The sequence below is a fragment of the Rattus norvegicus genome, chromosome 1, assembly GCF_036323735.1.
Source record: "Rattus norvegicus strain BN/NHsdMcwi chromosome 1, GRCr8, whole genome shotgun sequence".
In the NCBI taxonomy this organism is placed as follows: domain Eukaryota; kingdom Metazoa; phylum Chordata; class Mammalia; order Rodentia; family Muridae; genus Rattus; species Rattus norvegicus.
The window spans coordinates 121,560,327-121,578,576 of NC_086019.1; the positions used below are offsets into that span (position 1 = coordinate 121,560,327).

Here is an 18,250-nt window from a genome sequence, read left to right on the forward strand (position 1 = left end):
TATGAGGATATAGAAGCACCTAGAATTCTTTGTTCAAATAAATCATTCCTAGAAGTTCAGCCACAGCTAAGAGGTATACTCACCCCACAAACACCTATCTCCTACCCAAGTTTATATAACTCTTCTTAACCCCAATAAAAAAGAGTTATTTCTCTGAAAAGCTTCTCTGGAGATGGCTTCTTAGTCAATACTCATGAAGACCGGGTTACTCTTTAAAGAACCTGGCTGATCAATGCTTCATTCTTTCCATTCAAGCTTGGTATACAAGGGTGCCAGGATTCCCCAAGGAAAGAAGCACACGGAGGCTAGTAGATAATTGAATTACAGAAGAGATAAGAATATGTTATAATTTAAATTCCTGTCTTCAGAGGAATGGAGGCTGAATGGCTAATTCCAGTTTCCAGGCAGGATTGTAAGTGGAGGGACAAAGAGACCATCCAACATTGAAAAGTTTCTACACAAATATGTCCTATCTGTAAGAAATGCAGGGACAAAGATGGAGCAGATATCCAGGAAATGGTAAAACAATAATCTAAAACTTAAGATGTATCTCATGGACAAGCACCAATTCCTCACTACAGTAATAATGCTCTGCTATGCTTCCAGACAGAAACATAAGATGAGTATCCTCTGAGAGGGTCCTCACAGCAAAACACAGAAAGAGATGCAGAGACCCACAGCCTACCATTAATTGGAGCTTAGAGAATATTTTGGAAGATTTGCAGGGAGGCTTGGGAGCCAATTTAGGGATAGTAAATTCACAAAAACTTTAGGGCTTTAGTTAATGGACAAAATTGATGGACTCAGTGTTAAGTGTATCATTTGTTTTATAAATTGAAGAATGGTAATAATTTTACTCCATTTATATCTAAGTGAAAAGTCCTTTTAACTGAACAAAAAAGGGTAAATGTTGTGGTTTGCCCTGGAGTTATCTGTATTTTGATGCTAATTCCACTGCTGCAAGGAAAGCTGCCTAGTCACATACTCAGGAATCTGGTGACTTCACCAGAACCTTCTCCACATTGAATTTGTAAAATACAGGTGAAGGGCAGGTACAGGATAAATGAGGCCTGTCATTGGATGAGAAGGAATGATGGGCAGGAGAGAAGTTTGAAGGAAGCAGGGGAGACTGGAATGGAAAGGAGGAAGAGAAAGGAGGGAGAGGGATAGAATCCATGACAGGACAATATGGCAGTTGAAATTAAGATTCTGCTCTGTGTATTTACATGTTGTTATTAATGTTCTTGAGGGATGGCTAATATTGGGCTTTGTATGTTTAGATGGGCAATTATATCTTATCAATTGGGTCAAAGGTTATTGTATTGTGTGTTTTTTCATGTCTACTGATTTAAGTGTAAGAAAGTGTGCGATGGCTGGTCTGGGCTGCCACAGAATTGGGATGTGTGTTTCTGTCATGGAAACCTGCTTTGGAAACTAAATAGGGAGATAAATTGCTGCCAGGCTCAGAGAGAGACCTTTAGCAATGTGATATGGAATGGGGCCGAGCAGATGAGACGCTTTGCTGACTGAGACTTGCTGATGTATAGTAGACATCTTGAGGGCACTGCAGTTTAGACATAGTGGGGGGAAAAAGACAACCATATCTTCATATATATATATATATATATATATATATATATATATATATATTCACAACAACAGTTGCCTGATTTGTCTTAATGAATATGTCCTGTGCCTTACATTAGCTTTCCATTTTCATGAGTTCCCATTTAGTAGTTCTTGATCTTCAAGCATGAGCCATTGGTGTTCTGTTTAAGGAATTTCCCCCTGAGCCAATGAGTCCCATGCTGCTTCACATGCTCTCTTCTATTAGATTCAGTATATCTCATTTTATATTGAGGTTCCTATTTCACTTGGATTTTAGTTTTGTGCAAAATTAGAGTTACGGGTTTATTTTAATCTTCTCTATACAGAGAACCAGTTATAATATCACTGTTCCTTGAAGATGCTTTCTTTTTTCCATTGTATATTTTTGGTTTCTTTGTCAAAGATCCAGTTTCCCTAAGTTTGTGGTTTTATATTTGCATCAGCTATTCTATTACATTGATCAATATACTTGTCTCTGTACCAATACCATGCAGTTTTGATCAATATTACTTTTAGTTGGGTGTGATGTCAAGGATGGTGATTCCCCTATCCATTCTCTTATTTTTAAGAATTGTTTTTCTAGTATTGCTTTTTTTTTGCCTTAATTATTAGAATGCCACTGTTAAATACAAGTAGAAAATTTGTCAAACACCTTCGAAATTCTATAGACAGATCCCTCAAAGTGTAAAGGAAAATATTTTCAGCAGAAAGGAGAACAGCAGCAACAACAAAACACTTAAATGGGGTTGGGGATTTAGCTCAGCGGTAGAGTGCTTGCCTAGGAAGCGCAAGGCCCTGAGTTCGGTCCCCAGCTCCGGAAAAAAAAAAAAAAAACCAAAAAAAAAAAAAAACCAAAACAAAACAAAAAAACAAAACACTTAAATGTCCTAAAAATGAGAGTGTTAGCTTCCTCACTCAAATTTCATCCAGGATACAGAATCTAATATTTAGGATATAATTATATTTTCAAAATAATTCTATTTTAATGAGAAACATTTTTGGACCCTGTAATAGTCTATCTGCTGCAATATATGTATCCTCAGATAATATCTACAACTGCCTCAGTTTCCTCCCATGCTCTGGGCACATCTCATTGGCCTTTCACTATTGGACTGAATGATAGACCACATCAATTCTTCCAGAAAGACTATTTTGTGATGTAGTTTGCAAAGTAGTAGATAGAGTTGCTTTACCCTTTGTTTTGCAAAAAACATTTTTCTATAACCAAGAATCCACTTTTCTGCATATCTGAGTGTTTCTCATCTTTCCTCTTTTCAAGATGGTATCTTATCACTCTGACCCTTTTTAAGCCAGCCTTCCACAGTATTTAGTCATTTTCCATCCACTGGCCCTTCATTTGCTCTTTCACTATAAATTAATTACTAATATCCTATTCTAAACTCTGATATAACCAAAATGACTTCAAAAAAACTATGTTGAATTTTTTTTTGCTTTCATAATAAACTGCTTTACTGACCATCTAAAATGAGTAATAAATATTAAAAGGTTAAAAAAAAGGTAAATAATTGCTTAAAGTCAGTGAAATCCCCTCCCCATACACTGTAATTGACATAATTCTTGAGGATAAATTATGTGGCAGTGAAGCAAGTATCTCCTATAAAATATGTCCTGGCCTTTTGTGTTTATATACATATTGGCAGGAACATTAAAGAACTGCAGAATTCAAAACATGTCCTGTGTTAGAAATCCACATTCCATTTAAAAAAAAATGATATCTAAATTTACGTTAAAAACAAACAAACTAGGATTATACTAAAAACCACAATTTTTTTTTCATTTTAAAATTATGTGAAGTGATTCGTGACTTCTGTGATTCCTCAATTAAAACTGAGCACTTCTTTATCTAGAAAAGCAAATCCTACTTTTCAGCGTATATGAAAATCTATATTTTAAGAAAACAAGATACCGAAAAAACAGGCGGAATTGTACTGTTCGTATAATTATTAATTTATTCTGAGAATGTCCTGAAACTGAAAATGGGAAAAAGAAACTGTGTTCCTACAAGCAAAGGAAGTTAGTGAAGGTGGGTGTCACTTCTAAGCTTGGCCCGAGAGGAAGTTGGAAACCGAAAGGAATTTTGGTCTTTGTAGTTTCTCCTTATTGTCTCTCCTTGAGACCAGGGATCTGGGGGATGGAGGGGTGGAGGATGGGGTGGGGCAATGCGGCATACAGAGCTTTTTTGACTTACTTTCTTTAGCAGATCTACTGATTGGAGCAACAATCCCCAATTGTATCATAGTTATTGTTCAGGGAACCGAAAAGAAAAGAATTCCTCTGTCTTGTATAGAAAGCATCTTTTTGGAATTAATGCAGTTCTAAATCCATTCTTCAAAATAGTCTAGAAATAAAATTTAAAAATAATTGTTAACAAGGAAACATAACACTCATCACAAGGCATGCTGTCAATTGCTTCAGACAGAAACAATTAAATCGCTGGCAGTTTGTGTATGTGTGTGTGTGTGTGTGTGTGTGTGTGTGTGTGTTTCTGAGAAATAATTTTGCAGAAGAGTTTTAGTCTTAATAAACAGAATCATCCCTCAGCATCACTATTCAACTTTAAATCTTGGTGATTCTGATGCCCAATGAATATGCAAAGAAAGTACAAACAAAAAATGGAGAATAGCTCCTGAATGTTAATGATTGAACATTCATTTAGTTTTCAATAAATGTAAATATGATACTGACTTAATAATTTCCTTTTTAACATGAGAATGTGTACCTGGGAAAAGGAAATGCATAAGGAACTACTAAATGTGCTTTGAATTTGGGCAATCAGCACTGTGTACTATAATCAAGGGAGGAAAACATTTGCAAAAATGAAAAGGTGATTTTAAAGGAATATGGGAATACTCAGCTTCCTATTCCATAGCAAAGGAATCTATCAGAAGCTATACCTAAAGTTCCATCAGAGAAATAATAAGCATGAAAACAACTTCAGCCAAGAGGCTAGATATAAAATTAATTCAAATTAATAAATAGCCTTCCTCTACTGAAAGGATAAACAGGTTGGGAAGAAATTAGGGAAATGACACCCTTCAAATTTTTCAAATAACATAAAATAACTCGGTGTGACTCTAGTGAAGCAACTGAAAGATCTGTAAGACAAGAATGTCCAGTTTATGAAGAAAGTAATTGATGATCTCAGAAGATGGAAAGATCTCCCATGCACTTGAAATAACAGGATTAATTTTGCAAAAATGTACATCTTGCCAAAAGTAATCTTCAAGTTGAATGCAATCCCAGTCAAAATTCCAAATCAACTCTTTGAACAGTTAGAAATAGCAATTTGCTAATTCATTTGGAACAAAAAATTCAGGATAGCAAATACTATCTTCAACAATAAAAGAGTCACCATCCCTTATCTCAAGGTGAATTACATAGCGACAGTGATAAAAACTATCATATTTAACTACCTGGAATGCTGTGAATTGTAGTTTGGGGAAAATAACACATCACATGTTTTTACTTCCCTAAACAAGTTTGTTTGAAACTGCTACATCAGATATGCTTAACTGTATGTAGGTACATTAGAAGAATGGCAGAATGTATGCTTGCCATTGATTGGACCTGATGTGAAATGGTATAAATTACAGGTTTTGCCTTTTTAAGACCCTGAAAAACATGATTCATGGTCACTTCCTGGGAACCCAAAGGTAGACTTGTTCAGTGTCCTTCATGGCCAGTATTTAATTAAAGCTTGCTTAAAATTTGACCCCAAAAAACCTATCATATTGTAACAGAGACTGGCAGGTCGATAATGGAATAGAATTGAAGACCCAGGTCAACTGATCTTTGACAACAGAGCTAAAACCATCCAGTGGAAAAAAGATAGCATTTTCAACAAATGGTGCTGGCCCAACTGGAGATCAGGCTATAAAAGGATACAAATCAACCTATCTTATCACTCTGTACAAAGCTGAAGTCAAGGGTATCACAGACCTCTACATCAAAACAGATACACTCAAACTAATAGAAGAAAAAGTAGAGAAGATTCTTGAAAACATGAGGACTGGGGAGAATTTTCTGAACAAAACACCAATGGCTTATGCTCTATGATCAAGAATCCACAAATAGCACCTCATAAAACTGCAGTTTCTGTAAGGCAAAGGACACTGTTATTAGGACAAAATGGTATCCAACAGATTTGGAAAAATTCTTTATCAATCCTAAAACTGATAGAGGGCTAATATCCCAAATATATAAAGAACTCAAGAAGTTAGACTCCAGAGAACCAAATAACCCTGTTAAAAATGTGGTATAGAGCTAAACCAAAAATTCTCAAGTGAGGAATATCAAATGGCTCAGAAGCACCTAAAAAACTGTTCAACATCCTTAGTCATCAGGGAAATGCAAATAAAAAAACAAAAACAAAACAAAACAAAACAAACAAAAAAAAACACTGAAATTCCACCTCACACCAGTCAGACTGGTTATGATCAAAACTCAGGTGACAACATGTGCTACCATAGATGTGGAGAAAGAGGAACACTAATCCATTTTTGGTGGGATTGCAAACTGGTTCAAACTTGGAAAATCAGTCTGAAGGTTCCTCAGAAAATTGCAATACCTGAGGACCCAGCTATACCGCTCCTGGGCATATGTGGAAATGGGGCTCCAATGTACAACAAAGATACTTGCTCCACTGTGTTCGTAGCAGCCCTATTTAGAATAGCCAGAAGTTGAAAAGAACCCAGTTCCCCTTCAACAAATGAATGGATACAGAAAATATTACCATATGGTAATATTTTCTTCTATACAATGGAATGCTACTCAGCTATCAAAAATATGACTTCATGTAATTCACAGGCAAATAGATGGAATTAGATAGTATCATCCCCAGTGAGGTAACTCAATCAAAAAAAAAAAAAAAAAACCCAAAAAACAAACAAACAAAAGCCAGAGAGTATATGCACTCACTGACAAGTGGATATTAGCTCAAAATCTCAGATTACCAAAGATAAAATCCACATACCACATTAAATTTATAAAAAATAGATGAGTAAAGTTTGGATGCTTCAGGCCTTCTTAAATAGGGGGAATAAAAATATTCATAGGAGTTGACATGGAGATAAAGTTTGCAGCAGAGACTGAAGTAGTGGCCATTCAGAGCCTGCCCCACCTGGTGATCCAACCCATATACATTTATCCACCAAACCCACACAATATTGCTGATGCCAAGAAATTCATGCTGACAGGAACTTGGTGTAGCCGTCTCCGAAAATGCTCTGCCAGAGCATGACAAATTCAGAAGCAAATGCTCACAGGCAACCAATGAACTGAGAATGGGGTCCCCATTGGAGGAGTTGAAGACAGGATTGAAGGAGCTGAAGTGGTTTGCACTTCATAAGAACAACAATACAAAACAACCAGAGCTCCCAGTAACAAAACCACCATACAGAGTACACATGAATACACCCATGCCACCAGCTTCTTATGTAGCAGAGGATAGCCCTTTTGGGCACCAGTGGGTTAAGAAGTCCTTGGTTTTTCTAAGGCTGTACCCCTCAGCGTAGAGGAATATCAGGGACAGAAAGTTAGAATGGGTGGGTTCTATGATAGGCGAATGCCCTCATCTAAGAAGGGGGAAAGGTAATAGTTGGGGGGGTTATGAATGGGAAACCGGGAAAAGGGATAAAATTTGAAATGCAAATATCAAATAAAAATATCCAATACAAAAGCTTTAAGGGGAAAATTATGCAAATAACAAAGGCAATTATTTTGGAAGAGTATTTTATTATTTGCTACTGTATGTAAGTGTTTGAAAAATTTTATGGAGCACATGTCTGAAGAGGACAGGAGAATGAGTCCTCAGCTCCCCTCTGACTTCCATTACAGATCATGGGAAGCAGACACATAGGTGATGTTAATTGAACATAGTTTCTCTGAAGGAGAAATTAGTAATTTTAAATGTTGAGAAATTCTTTGGGGGAAAGGAAATCATTTTAATAATGCCCTGTCACATTCTTCCTCTCCCCAACCACGTTATTTTTATGAGCATGCCTCTCCACACAATTATCCACTTCTGCCTCACCAATCTATCCTTATCCTATGGTGGGACGTCAGGAGTCCACAGTACCAAGGGCTTTTCCTCCTGTTGATGTTAGACAAGACCATCCTCTGCTACACATGTATATAGAGCCCTGTGGAACTCCAGGTATACTCGTTGGTTGGTAGTTTAGTCTCTGGTAGCTCTTGGTAGTCTCTTTAATTCACATTGTTCTTTCTATGGGGTTGCAATCGCCTTCAGCTCCTTCACTCCTTCCCCTAGCTATTCCATTGTGGTCTCCAAGGCTCAGTCTCATGATTGGCTGTATCTGCATCCATTTTGGTTAGGTGCTGATAGAACCACTCAGAGAACAGCTATATCAGGCTTCTGTCAGCAAGTGCTTCTTGAAATCAGCAGTAGGGTTGGGGTTTGGTATTTATAGATGGAATGGGTCCCTAGATAGAACAGTCTCTGGATGGCCTTTCCTTCAGGTTCTTTTCCATTATTTCCTTCTCTTTCCTTTTGTCAGGAACATTTCTGAATTAAAATTTTTGAGATGGGTGGGTGGCCCAATCCCTCAACTAGAGGCAGTGCCTATCTACTGGAGGTGGTCTCTAAGGTTCTATCTGGCCTGTGCAGGGTATTTCTGATAATGAAATACCTGTTTGGTCCTGGGAGCCTCTTGTTTCCCTGGTATCTGGGAATTTGTAGTAGCTATCCCCAGTTCTGCAGTCCCCACTGCTAATCATTTCTATTCGGTTTCCTAACCATCTGCATTTCTCTTCTATCCCTTCCAATAACTGAATTTCTTCCATTTTTCCCTCTCCCTCCACTCTTCCTTCCAGGTCCCTTCCTTCCTCTATCTCCTGTGACAATTTTCTTCTCTCTTCTATGTAGGATTGAGGCATCCATATTTTGGTCTTCTTTCTTTTCTACCCAGATATCCTCAACACTGTGTCCGTAAACCATTGAATGAATAATGAAAATATGGTACATTTACACAATGAAATGTAACGTACTTCACGAACTTATAAAGTCATTGAACTCTTACTTAAGTGGATAGAACTAGAAAAAATTCATCCTGAGTGAGAAAAATCATCCTGAGTGATCTACTCAGAACCAAAAGAAAAATGTAGATGTGATCCCTTAAAACTACTTCTTAAGTTTTATTCCTTACAAATGCATTTAACAATCTTTAAATCCTCAGAGATAAGATGTAGAGTGAGGAACTATTAATGATGGAAGGTTTTCCTGAATAAGTGAAAACATAATTAAATCTGGTGACATGTGGTATAATGTGATAGTTTAATGGGAATATTAAATGCAGAAGTGGAGGAAAGTAGGGTAAGGGACATAAGAATCTGTGGACTTTCTGAAGAATGTTATAGAATAGTACTACAGTAGAGGCTCCTTAATATATAATATGTTAATGGAATATTCTTAAAATACATCACAAAATAATGGGGAGAGTACAACTTAACTGCCATCTCTCACTACCAAAGACACTCCAGTGTCATGCATGGGTTACATTTATTTGAGTTTTGATGACTGAGATCACACAGAAACTCCCAAAAAACTTACATTCCTCCCCAAATTATTGGTTCCTTTACAGAAACTGATGGCAAAGCAATATTGATGAGACAACACTTACCTATCTAATTGAACTTGAAGAAGTCAAGTTGGTGACTAACTGGAATATTCACTACTTCTAGATAGTGTTCATGGATTGGAAAATTTATTCATACTTCCTGAGGAGAAAATGAAAGATGAACATAGCTGAAATTCTTCAGTTTACAAGGGGGACAGTCTACAGTGTACATGGGTGCAATAGTTGTACCAACGCGGTGAGAGTAAGTAACAATTATTTGACTGGATTCAATGCCCAGTCCATGAGACACATTCCTGATGAAGTTTATATGCCAAAGAAAAGGGATATAAGTAGATTGTGGATCAAGGCACATACCAATAACCATTTTTTCTGCAAAAGCAATGTAGCAATTTAAGGAATCCCAATAATATTCTGTTATTCCCTTTACTTAGTATATTTCTCAGCCATGATCACAGAAGCTACTCTCTGTTATTGATAGGAACAAAGGTAGACACATAACTGAAAAATGGGTATAGACTAAGAGAAATTTGGTAACTCAGTCATAAATGCAAATTCTCTATCAAATCTCTTCCTTCATCTCTCATGGATCTTTGTGTTGGATGAAAACTAAGAGCAACTGGGAATGGAAAGAATGTAACAAAGGAACCAATGTCTTTCAGATGTAAAAGACCTAACTCACATGTGATCTCATATAGATAATGACAGCGTGAATATGGTTTCCATAGAGTAAAGTGAATTTGATCCCATTACTGAGAGAAAGAACTAAACACAGTCTGCCGTCCCTAAGTATGAAGCTATTTCTCAAATACAAATGTTCGTAAAGGAGAAAATATTTTAATATGGTGGAGTCTTGTTGATTATAGAAATCACATTCATGGAAGATTTTATTCAAAGCAATAAACAGCCAAATCATATAAATTCAATGGTCTTTTGACAATAATATTTTGAATCCTGATGCTGTGTCTCTCAAAATGAAAATACATAAAATTGAACAGAAGAGAAAGTAGGAGAGCCTCAGTTTTTCCCAGGAGATTTCAAGAGAAGATCATGATATATACACATAATAAACTTTCTTTGCTGAACATAGAGGGCTCATTCTTGTGCTATCCAGCACAGTTTCCCTGGTGGTTATCTTTCATAATGCTAGAAAACACTATTGAGGCTCCATTAAGAAAAAAATAATGGTTTCCTTATCCACTAATAATCCTTATATGCTGCAATAATGAGTGATCTAGTAAAATGCATTAACATTTCAACTGTGTAAAGGGAATTTTGTGCTTAGCTAACCAAATTATTCATTAGAAGGGAGGCCAGTTCTACAGGGAAAATTTGGGAATGATACTACAAACATGGTCAATAAACTTGACCAGGCAATTAAAAGATCCTAACAGAGAACAAACTAACATTGCTTTACTAAATCTCCATTTTGTCAAATTCCCTTTTAAATATTTCTGTTATGTTCTTTGGCATGTGTTGTTGATTATTTCCATAGATAACAATTTTATTACTACTGTTTTTGTTGGCATAATGATACCAATCTATACAAATGACTGTTAATAAGCAACAGTCAGTTCTCAGACACAGTTGGGAATTTTACAACTCCCCATCCCCGGTAACAGGTAGAGGACAGGAACACATGCTATGGAATGTCCCTTTAAATGGCCTGGACTTGTAAACATGGCCTCCTACAGCTAGAGTTACAAGTGTGCTCCTCACAAGACTGAGCACAAATTCAATGTCTTCTCAATATTCCAACCCTGCATGTACACATCCTTACTGACATAGATGGCTACTAGGGTAGCAAATGTCCTGTTTCCTTAGAAATGTGGTCACTGGGAAGGATAAACAGAACATACTTCAGAAAAATAAAACAACATACAACAATATCAGATGGAGCATCCTCCTAAATGGTGAGAAATTCAAAACATTTTCCTTAAAATCAGAAACAGGACAAGGAAGTCTATTCTTTATGTCTTATTCAGCAAAATATTAGGAGATTCCTTTGAATAAGATATGATTTTATGCATAAAAATTCCAAAAGGTGGCAAGAGAAACTTGATAATGCTGAAAATTACTTTCAGCAAAGTAACTGTGAAAAAATTAATGAAAAATCATGTCCTGAAATAACAAATATTTTGAAGAACAAACTATATGGACAATATCATTTATAAAACATTATATCTAATACTGGTGTATAATATATTTTATATAACAGCATGTTATATAAAATTTTACATATGTACTACCTATGTATATATTTGATGATGACCAATAATATCCTTCACAGAAATAAAAAATAGTGGTGTAAAATTATATTTAGACAAAAAATATTCCCTGGATAATAAACAAAGTTGAGGAGATTTCATCATGCCAGATTTCAAATTGAACTATGTAATAGCTGAAGTAACAAAAACTGTATTGAATGATGATACTCTGTTTTATCTTTATTAATTAATACCACTTTAGAAACAACAATCTTAGGAAACCCTCAGAATGATGTTGGCTTGGATCAGCACAGGCTTGTATTATATATATATATATATATTTAAATTCTTAAATGTATATATATATATATATATATATATATTTAAATTCTTAAACCCAAACAACATTTTGAAATACAAAACAAAATACAATGAGTAAAAGTATAGGATATGCCTCTGAGAAAATCTGTGTCTTAAAGGTTATTATCAGTCTGCATTGTTTCCTCTGTACACATCTTAAAGCATGCAATTTAGTGTTTTTACGGAAGACTTGAGTGTGTTAAAAATTGGGTCTCTGATTTTTGTGTCTGCTCATTTTCCTTCTGTTAGATTGCCTTGTCTACCCTCAATATGTTCTTTCAATATCTTATTATATTTCAATTTGTTAATATTTGGATCTTATCCCTTGGGTGTAATTTTCCTCATGAGAGCCAGAAAGGAAAGAGATCTGGAAGGGAGGGGAGGTGGGGAGAAAATGGAAAGAGTTTTAAAAAAATGGAAAAATGTAACCATGATACAAATAAAAAATGAAAATGGAAACGAAACAGTGGAACAAAAATCTATTTTCAATAAAAATACAACACCATTTTATATTGAAAAACAAAATAAAGGTTCAAAAGCCCAGAAAGAAAAAAAAAAACAAACAGAAACAAAAGAAAAAACACACGCTTGTGGATTTATCCAATGGAAAATGGCCAAACAGCCCCCAAACAAACCCGTGAAAAACACAAAAACAAATCTGCATTTTATTTTGCATATCTTATAAAATTCATCCAAATCAGTGGATAAGAGCAAAGTATAGATTACATATACAAAGAAACTTCTTTCCAATCCACCAGTTTATTGTTGAATCTGGGCAAGATGTAAAAGTAAAAACATATTAACAAATAACATGTACCTAAAGACACTAAAGTATTATCATAGCATTCAAACTAGATCACCTTATAAGATCACAGAAGAAAACGGTATATTATACTGTACTAATCTATGCACTGTTTGTGATGTGAGTATGTGTGTATTTTTGTGTATATATATATATGTGTGTGTGTACATATATACATATATAAATGTATATATGTGTGTGGGTGTGGGTGTATATGTACATATGTGGAAGATGCAGCATGTTTCCACATGCTTTCAGTTAACACAACCAAATACACACTGCCCACTACTCTTTCTTACAGCCATTTTTGGAAAACCCTTTTCATTATTATAATTATCATAACATCAAAACTCATTCTTATCTGATAACCCTAACAATTCAAAGACTGGGAGGAACAAAACATGTGATTCGTTGTGTGCTTTCCATCTGATGATAATCCATATGCTAACTCTCAAATGTTTTTATCCCTTCATATCTTTCAGTATATGGCAGATATCCAGATACCACTGTAACTTCCTTTATGGATGTAATTTTTATGCAGAATCCATATACAAGTATAAACGTGCTTTTTATTTTCCTTACTGCCATTACTCCCACACACCAATTATCCACAATACTGTCAGCTCTTTGAAATGCTAATATTCACCCTGTAAGAGAACTGAGCTGAAGTGACAGGGCAGATTGAGAGCTTAAGGGGAGGGGCACTGCAGCAAACACAACACAGGACAGGACAAAGGAAGCCAGGTCCTGATCTGCTAGGTTTCTGATCTGACTGTTCAGAGTCAAAGACTTGAGATCCATAGAATAATTTTTTTATCCCAACAAATTTGCAATAGCATGAAAAAAAATCATATCTACCTGTGCTTTGAGGGAACTGACTTGTTTGGTGCATTGCCTTGCTGACCAGTCCTAGGGTGGTTGTGACAGGCATCTTTGGCTGCCTCTTCTCTGAGCATTCCCTGCTGCATGACTTATGTAATCACACAACCCCGCCCCCAGTCTCTGCTAGTGAGCTAGCCTAACCCTCTGATCTCACATGCATACATGGTTGCCAGGCTGCAGAAATTCTAAAACTAATGACACAAGGCAGGCAGATGTGAGCTTTAAGCTGCCCTATTGCTAGTATGAAAGCAGGGAGTCTTCATAAACCCCTGTATAAATTGATCAGGGATAAGTTCAAGGTGCTTTCTGGGCAATGATGACTACAGGATATTGAATTATATCACATTTAGATCTGTATACAAAGGAAAGAAAGAGTGCTTAGGAAAATGTAACAAAATTAGAGAATGTACAAAAGCACTATATACCTGTAATATCAGGAGAAATACTAAAGAATAAAAGATGCTACTTTAACAACATTCTGCATTAGTGGACACTGGCTAAAAGACTGAATGTAAAATAAAATGTGCTCTTCTTAATATCTTTTTTCACATTTAGTGTGATGAAATAGAGATAAGAGAAAGAGAAAGGAGGAGAGAGAGAGAGAGAGAGAGAGAGAGAGAGAGAGAGAGAGAGAGAGAGAGAGAGAATTAAACCAATTAAACCAGATAAATCTGAAGGTATCAGTACCTTTTGAAAATATTAGCCAATCGAGAAAAAAAAGTCACTTGAGAAGACATTACTCACAAGAAATACAAAATAAAGTCCTGTGGAACTGCTGTACAATTCACAGGTTTTCCCTTCAAGGTTCTCAATTGCCACACTCTCAGAAAGCAGCGGACTTCTCTAAGGATTCAAGACTTATTAACATAGAATTTGAAAAATGCACCCAGATGATAAAGGATCTCAATGTTCCAAACAAAGAGGATATTGCAGAGGGCAGTGAACCTTACTGATTAAAAACTGATGGTGACAATGGACTCGAAGTGTTCTGGAAACAAAAAAGAGCTAAAATATGTTGTGCTCAAGAACCCTGGAAGGAAAATGAGATCAAAGTAATAGTCCTAAAGCAAGAGCTATTACATTCACGGATGCAGGGAAATATAAGGCTACATAAGTGATTGAGCCAACGCCCTAATCCCATGAACTTAAGCAGGTTTAATGATCAGGGTATCATGTAACTAATATGACCATGAAAAAATCAGTGTGAAGGATTGTAGGAGATGGGATTGGGACAGAGGACAGAAAGGAAAAGAAGAATGTGCATCTGAGAATTAAATAGTAAGTTATATTTGATAGAGCTCTTTTCTAGTGTGGAAAGGAATGGAAAATGCCACAGAAGTGCTACACAGAGCAGTTTAAGTCAGATACGAAGCTGATTCTTCTAATTCCACCAAGGTGCTTGGTGCTTGAAAGACAGGGAAGGATGCTTGGAGATGACTATTTCACTAATAGAGAAGCAGAAACTCTATCATGCACCTATTCTATTCTCAGTTTGTACTTTGATGAAGTGAGGGCCAAGTTGATGGCCTTAGAGGATAAGATCAACATTCCCAATAAGGGACAAAATATCAGTGTTGGAACTTTCTAGCTTGGCTGGATTGCAATAGCCATGTAAAAATGTGACTCCCATTTACAATATATAGAAAGGGCGGGTGCTTTCTCCACCACCTGAAGAACCATCAACCAATGACCTAAATATTTCCAGCCCTGACGTCAAAGATGAAGAGAAAGTAGAATTAAAAAAAGAAACATCCATGAAATCTTATGGTAATTTAGTTTTTGCTATTATTAACTAATTTTTGTTTACATGTTGTATAAAAAATATTCAAGCAAATCTCAGCATGTCCACACAGCTCCTCACCATGTATACAGTATGTTCATGAAAAAACAAAATAAAACAAAACAAAACTCTAAAACCTTCGTGCTGTTGTTCTGACAGCACGTGTTTCTTCCTCTCACATAGGAAGATGGTCAACTGAATCATATTTGCCTTGAAATCACGGTACATCATATTCAGTGCATTATTAAAAGACCAGGTATTGAATATTCTCCTCTGCCAACCAATAAAATTCCTCTGTAGAAATATTTCAGCCTGCATCATGAAATCCAGAATATCCAAGCAATGAGTATGTATTAATGAAGCATCAGTCTGTAGTTTATTATCCTTTTCAATAGTATTTTATTTCCTTAAAACCCAGCATCATAACTTTTCCCCAGATGTCTCTTTCAAGAATTAGGAAACACCAGACATTTTATACAGCATAATAAAACTCCTCATGTACTGAAACCTATATACCTCCTATATGTGAGATTACAGGGAATTGATTCTTTTACTGGTATGTAAGCAATGATTGTTTGTCCAGGAATATCCCTAGGACGTTCTTCACTGTATTACTTAGAGTCTTCTTCAGTGGACAGCATTGCTGTATCCAAAGACCAAACAAGATAAAATTCCTGAGGCAAAATTGGAGAGACCCTGATAGCAGGGGGTCATATATCTGTCAGACATTCATCTGTCACATAAACATACTATTAAAATCAAAATACAGACATTTTTGATATTGCTCAAATTCAAAGTTTTGGAATGACAAGGCATCCAAAAAATCATCATCAATTTGGCTGGCAGGAATTTTTCAAGTAGACATATTTCCGTTAAAAGTATGCCTACTCTAGAACAAATGAAACTCAAGACGGATGATCAAAATGTGAATGTTTCATTCCTTCTTTAAAAGGGGAACAAGAATACCCTTGGCAGGGAAGAGAGAGGCAAAGATTAAAACAGACACAGAAGGAACACCCATTCAGAGCCTGCCCCACATGTGGCCCATACATATACAGCCACCCAATTAGACAAGATGGATGAAGCGAAGAAGTGCAGACTGACAGGAGCCGGATGTAGGTCGCTCCTGAGAGACACAGCCAGAATACAGCAAATACAGGGGCGAATGACAGCAGCAAACCACTGAACTGAGAATAGGACCCCCGTTAAAGGAATCAGAGAAAGAACTGGAAGAGTTTGAAGGGGCTCGAGACCCAATATGTACAACAATGCCAAGCAACCAGAGCTTCCAGGGACTAAGCCAATACCTAAAAACTATACATGGACTGACCCTGGACTCTGACCTCATAGATAGCAATGGATATACTAGTAAGAGCACCAGTGGAAGGGGAAGCCCTGGGTCCTGCTAAGACTGAACCCCCAGTGAACTAGACTGTTGGGGGGAGGGCGGCAATGGGGGGAGGGTTGGGAGGGGAACACCCATAGGGAAGGGAGGGGGGAGGGGGATGTTTTCCCGGAAACCGGGAAAGGGAATAACACTCGAAATGTATATAAGAAATACTCAAGTTAATAAAAAAAATAATAAAAAAAAGTATGCCTACTGAAGTGAACTGTTCCCACAGTTTTATGGTGAGAGCTGGACTCTTAGAAATGCAGACAATACTGAGAGTTCAGAGAGGATTACAACTTAGGCTCACATTCCTTGCCCAAGAGGAACCCTCCTAGGGGCGTTTGTGCCCTCTGGGCATAGGGATTTAGGAGCAAAAGAGGAATGAGCCTACTGATTTTTGCCTGTGCGAGAGCTAAATATCAGTGTTCAGAAGCACCTATACACCTGAGAACAGATGTAAGACCAATTCTTCGGCTCTAATCGACTGTCCTGGTGAAATTAGGACACAAAAAGACAGAAGTTATCTGGGGCAGAACACTTCCTGCTTCTGGCTGTGCCCAGAGCTGAACCAATCAAAGAGTTCTCTTCACCCAAATTCGGCCGGGGGAGAGAGGTGGGCACTCAGATGTGTGGACAATCCTGAGAGCTCAGAGACTACAACTAATTCTTCCAACATTTCTGTCCCAAGAAGAATGCCTAGTGCCCTCTGTGCATGCTGGACACAGGGAACTATGAGCAGTCAGGGAAAGGACCCTTCTGATGTCTGTTTATGCCAAGAGCAGAAAGCCAGTCTCCAGATAATCTAAACACCTAGGAGCAGAGGTCAGACCAACTCTTCTGCTCCAAGCGACCCACCTGTAGGCTTCATGTCACTCAAGCACAGGAGCAGCTGTCTGTTCCCAGGTATGTCTGATAGAAAACAGTTCTCCAGGAGTGCTTACACACAGCCACAGAGACGGTTAAGCCACTGTCAAGAGACAGCAAAACAAGCTAAGACTAGAGACAACCTGATGGTGAGAGGCATGTGCAGGATTCTAAGCAACAGAAACCAAGGCAACTTGGTATCATCAGAGCCTAGTTCACTCACCAAAGCAAATTCTGGATATCCAAACAAACCAGCAAATCAAGATTTCCCTTAAAATCACTTATCTTGAGGATGTGGACTAAGGCTGGACTTCAAAAACAACAAAAATGACAGAAAGCCCACATATACATGGTAGTTGGAGAGCACTTTATTCATTGGTAACTTGGGAAAGAAAGAAAAAAAGAAGGAAAGAAAGAAAGAAAGAAAGAAAGAAAGAAAGGAAGGAAGGAAGAAAGAAAGAAAGAAAGAAAGAAAGAAAGAAAGAAATTGAAGACTTTTTAGAATTTAATGAAGATGAAGGAACAACATACACAAACTTTTGGGACAGAAGGAAAGCAGTGCTAAGAGGAATACTCACAGCTCTGAGTGGTTATAAAACAAAACATAAGAGAACATACATTAGCTGCATGACAGCACAACTAAAAGTTGTAGAACAAAAACAAGCCAATACACCCTAGAGGAGTAAATGTCAGGGAATAATCAAGCACATGGCAGAAATCAACAGAGTAGAAACAAAAAGGACT

General features: G+C 36.9%; 1 long non-coding RNA gene across 5 annotated transcripts in view; it reads right to left on the bottom strand.

Annotated features, from left to right (window-relative positions):
- LOC134483425 (uncharacterized) overlaps positions 1-18,250 on the bottom strand; it is a 602,791-nt gene that overhangs the window by 42,905 nt on the left and 541,636 nt on the right. For all 5 annotated transcript variants that reach the window (XR_010060299.1, XR_010060303.1, XR_010060302.1 and 2 more), the window contains 2 exons: positions 9,267-9,363; positions 3,818-3,967 (listed from right to left, as the gene is read on the bottom strand). This is a non-coding gene — a long non-coding RNA (uncharacterized LOC134483425). The remainder of the gene's footprint in view (positions 1-3,817; positions 3,968-9,266; positions 9,364-18,250) is intronic.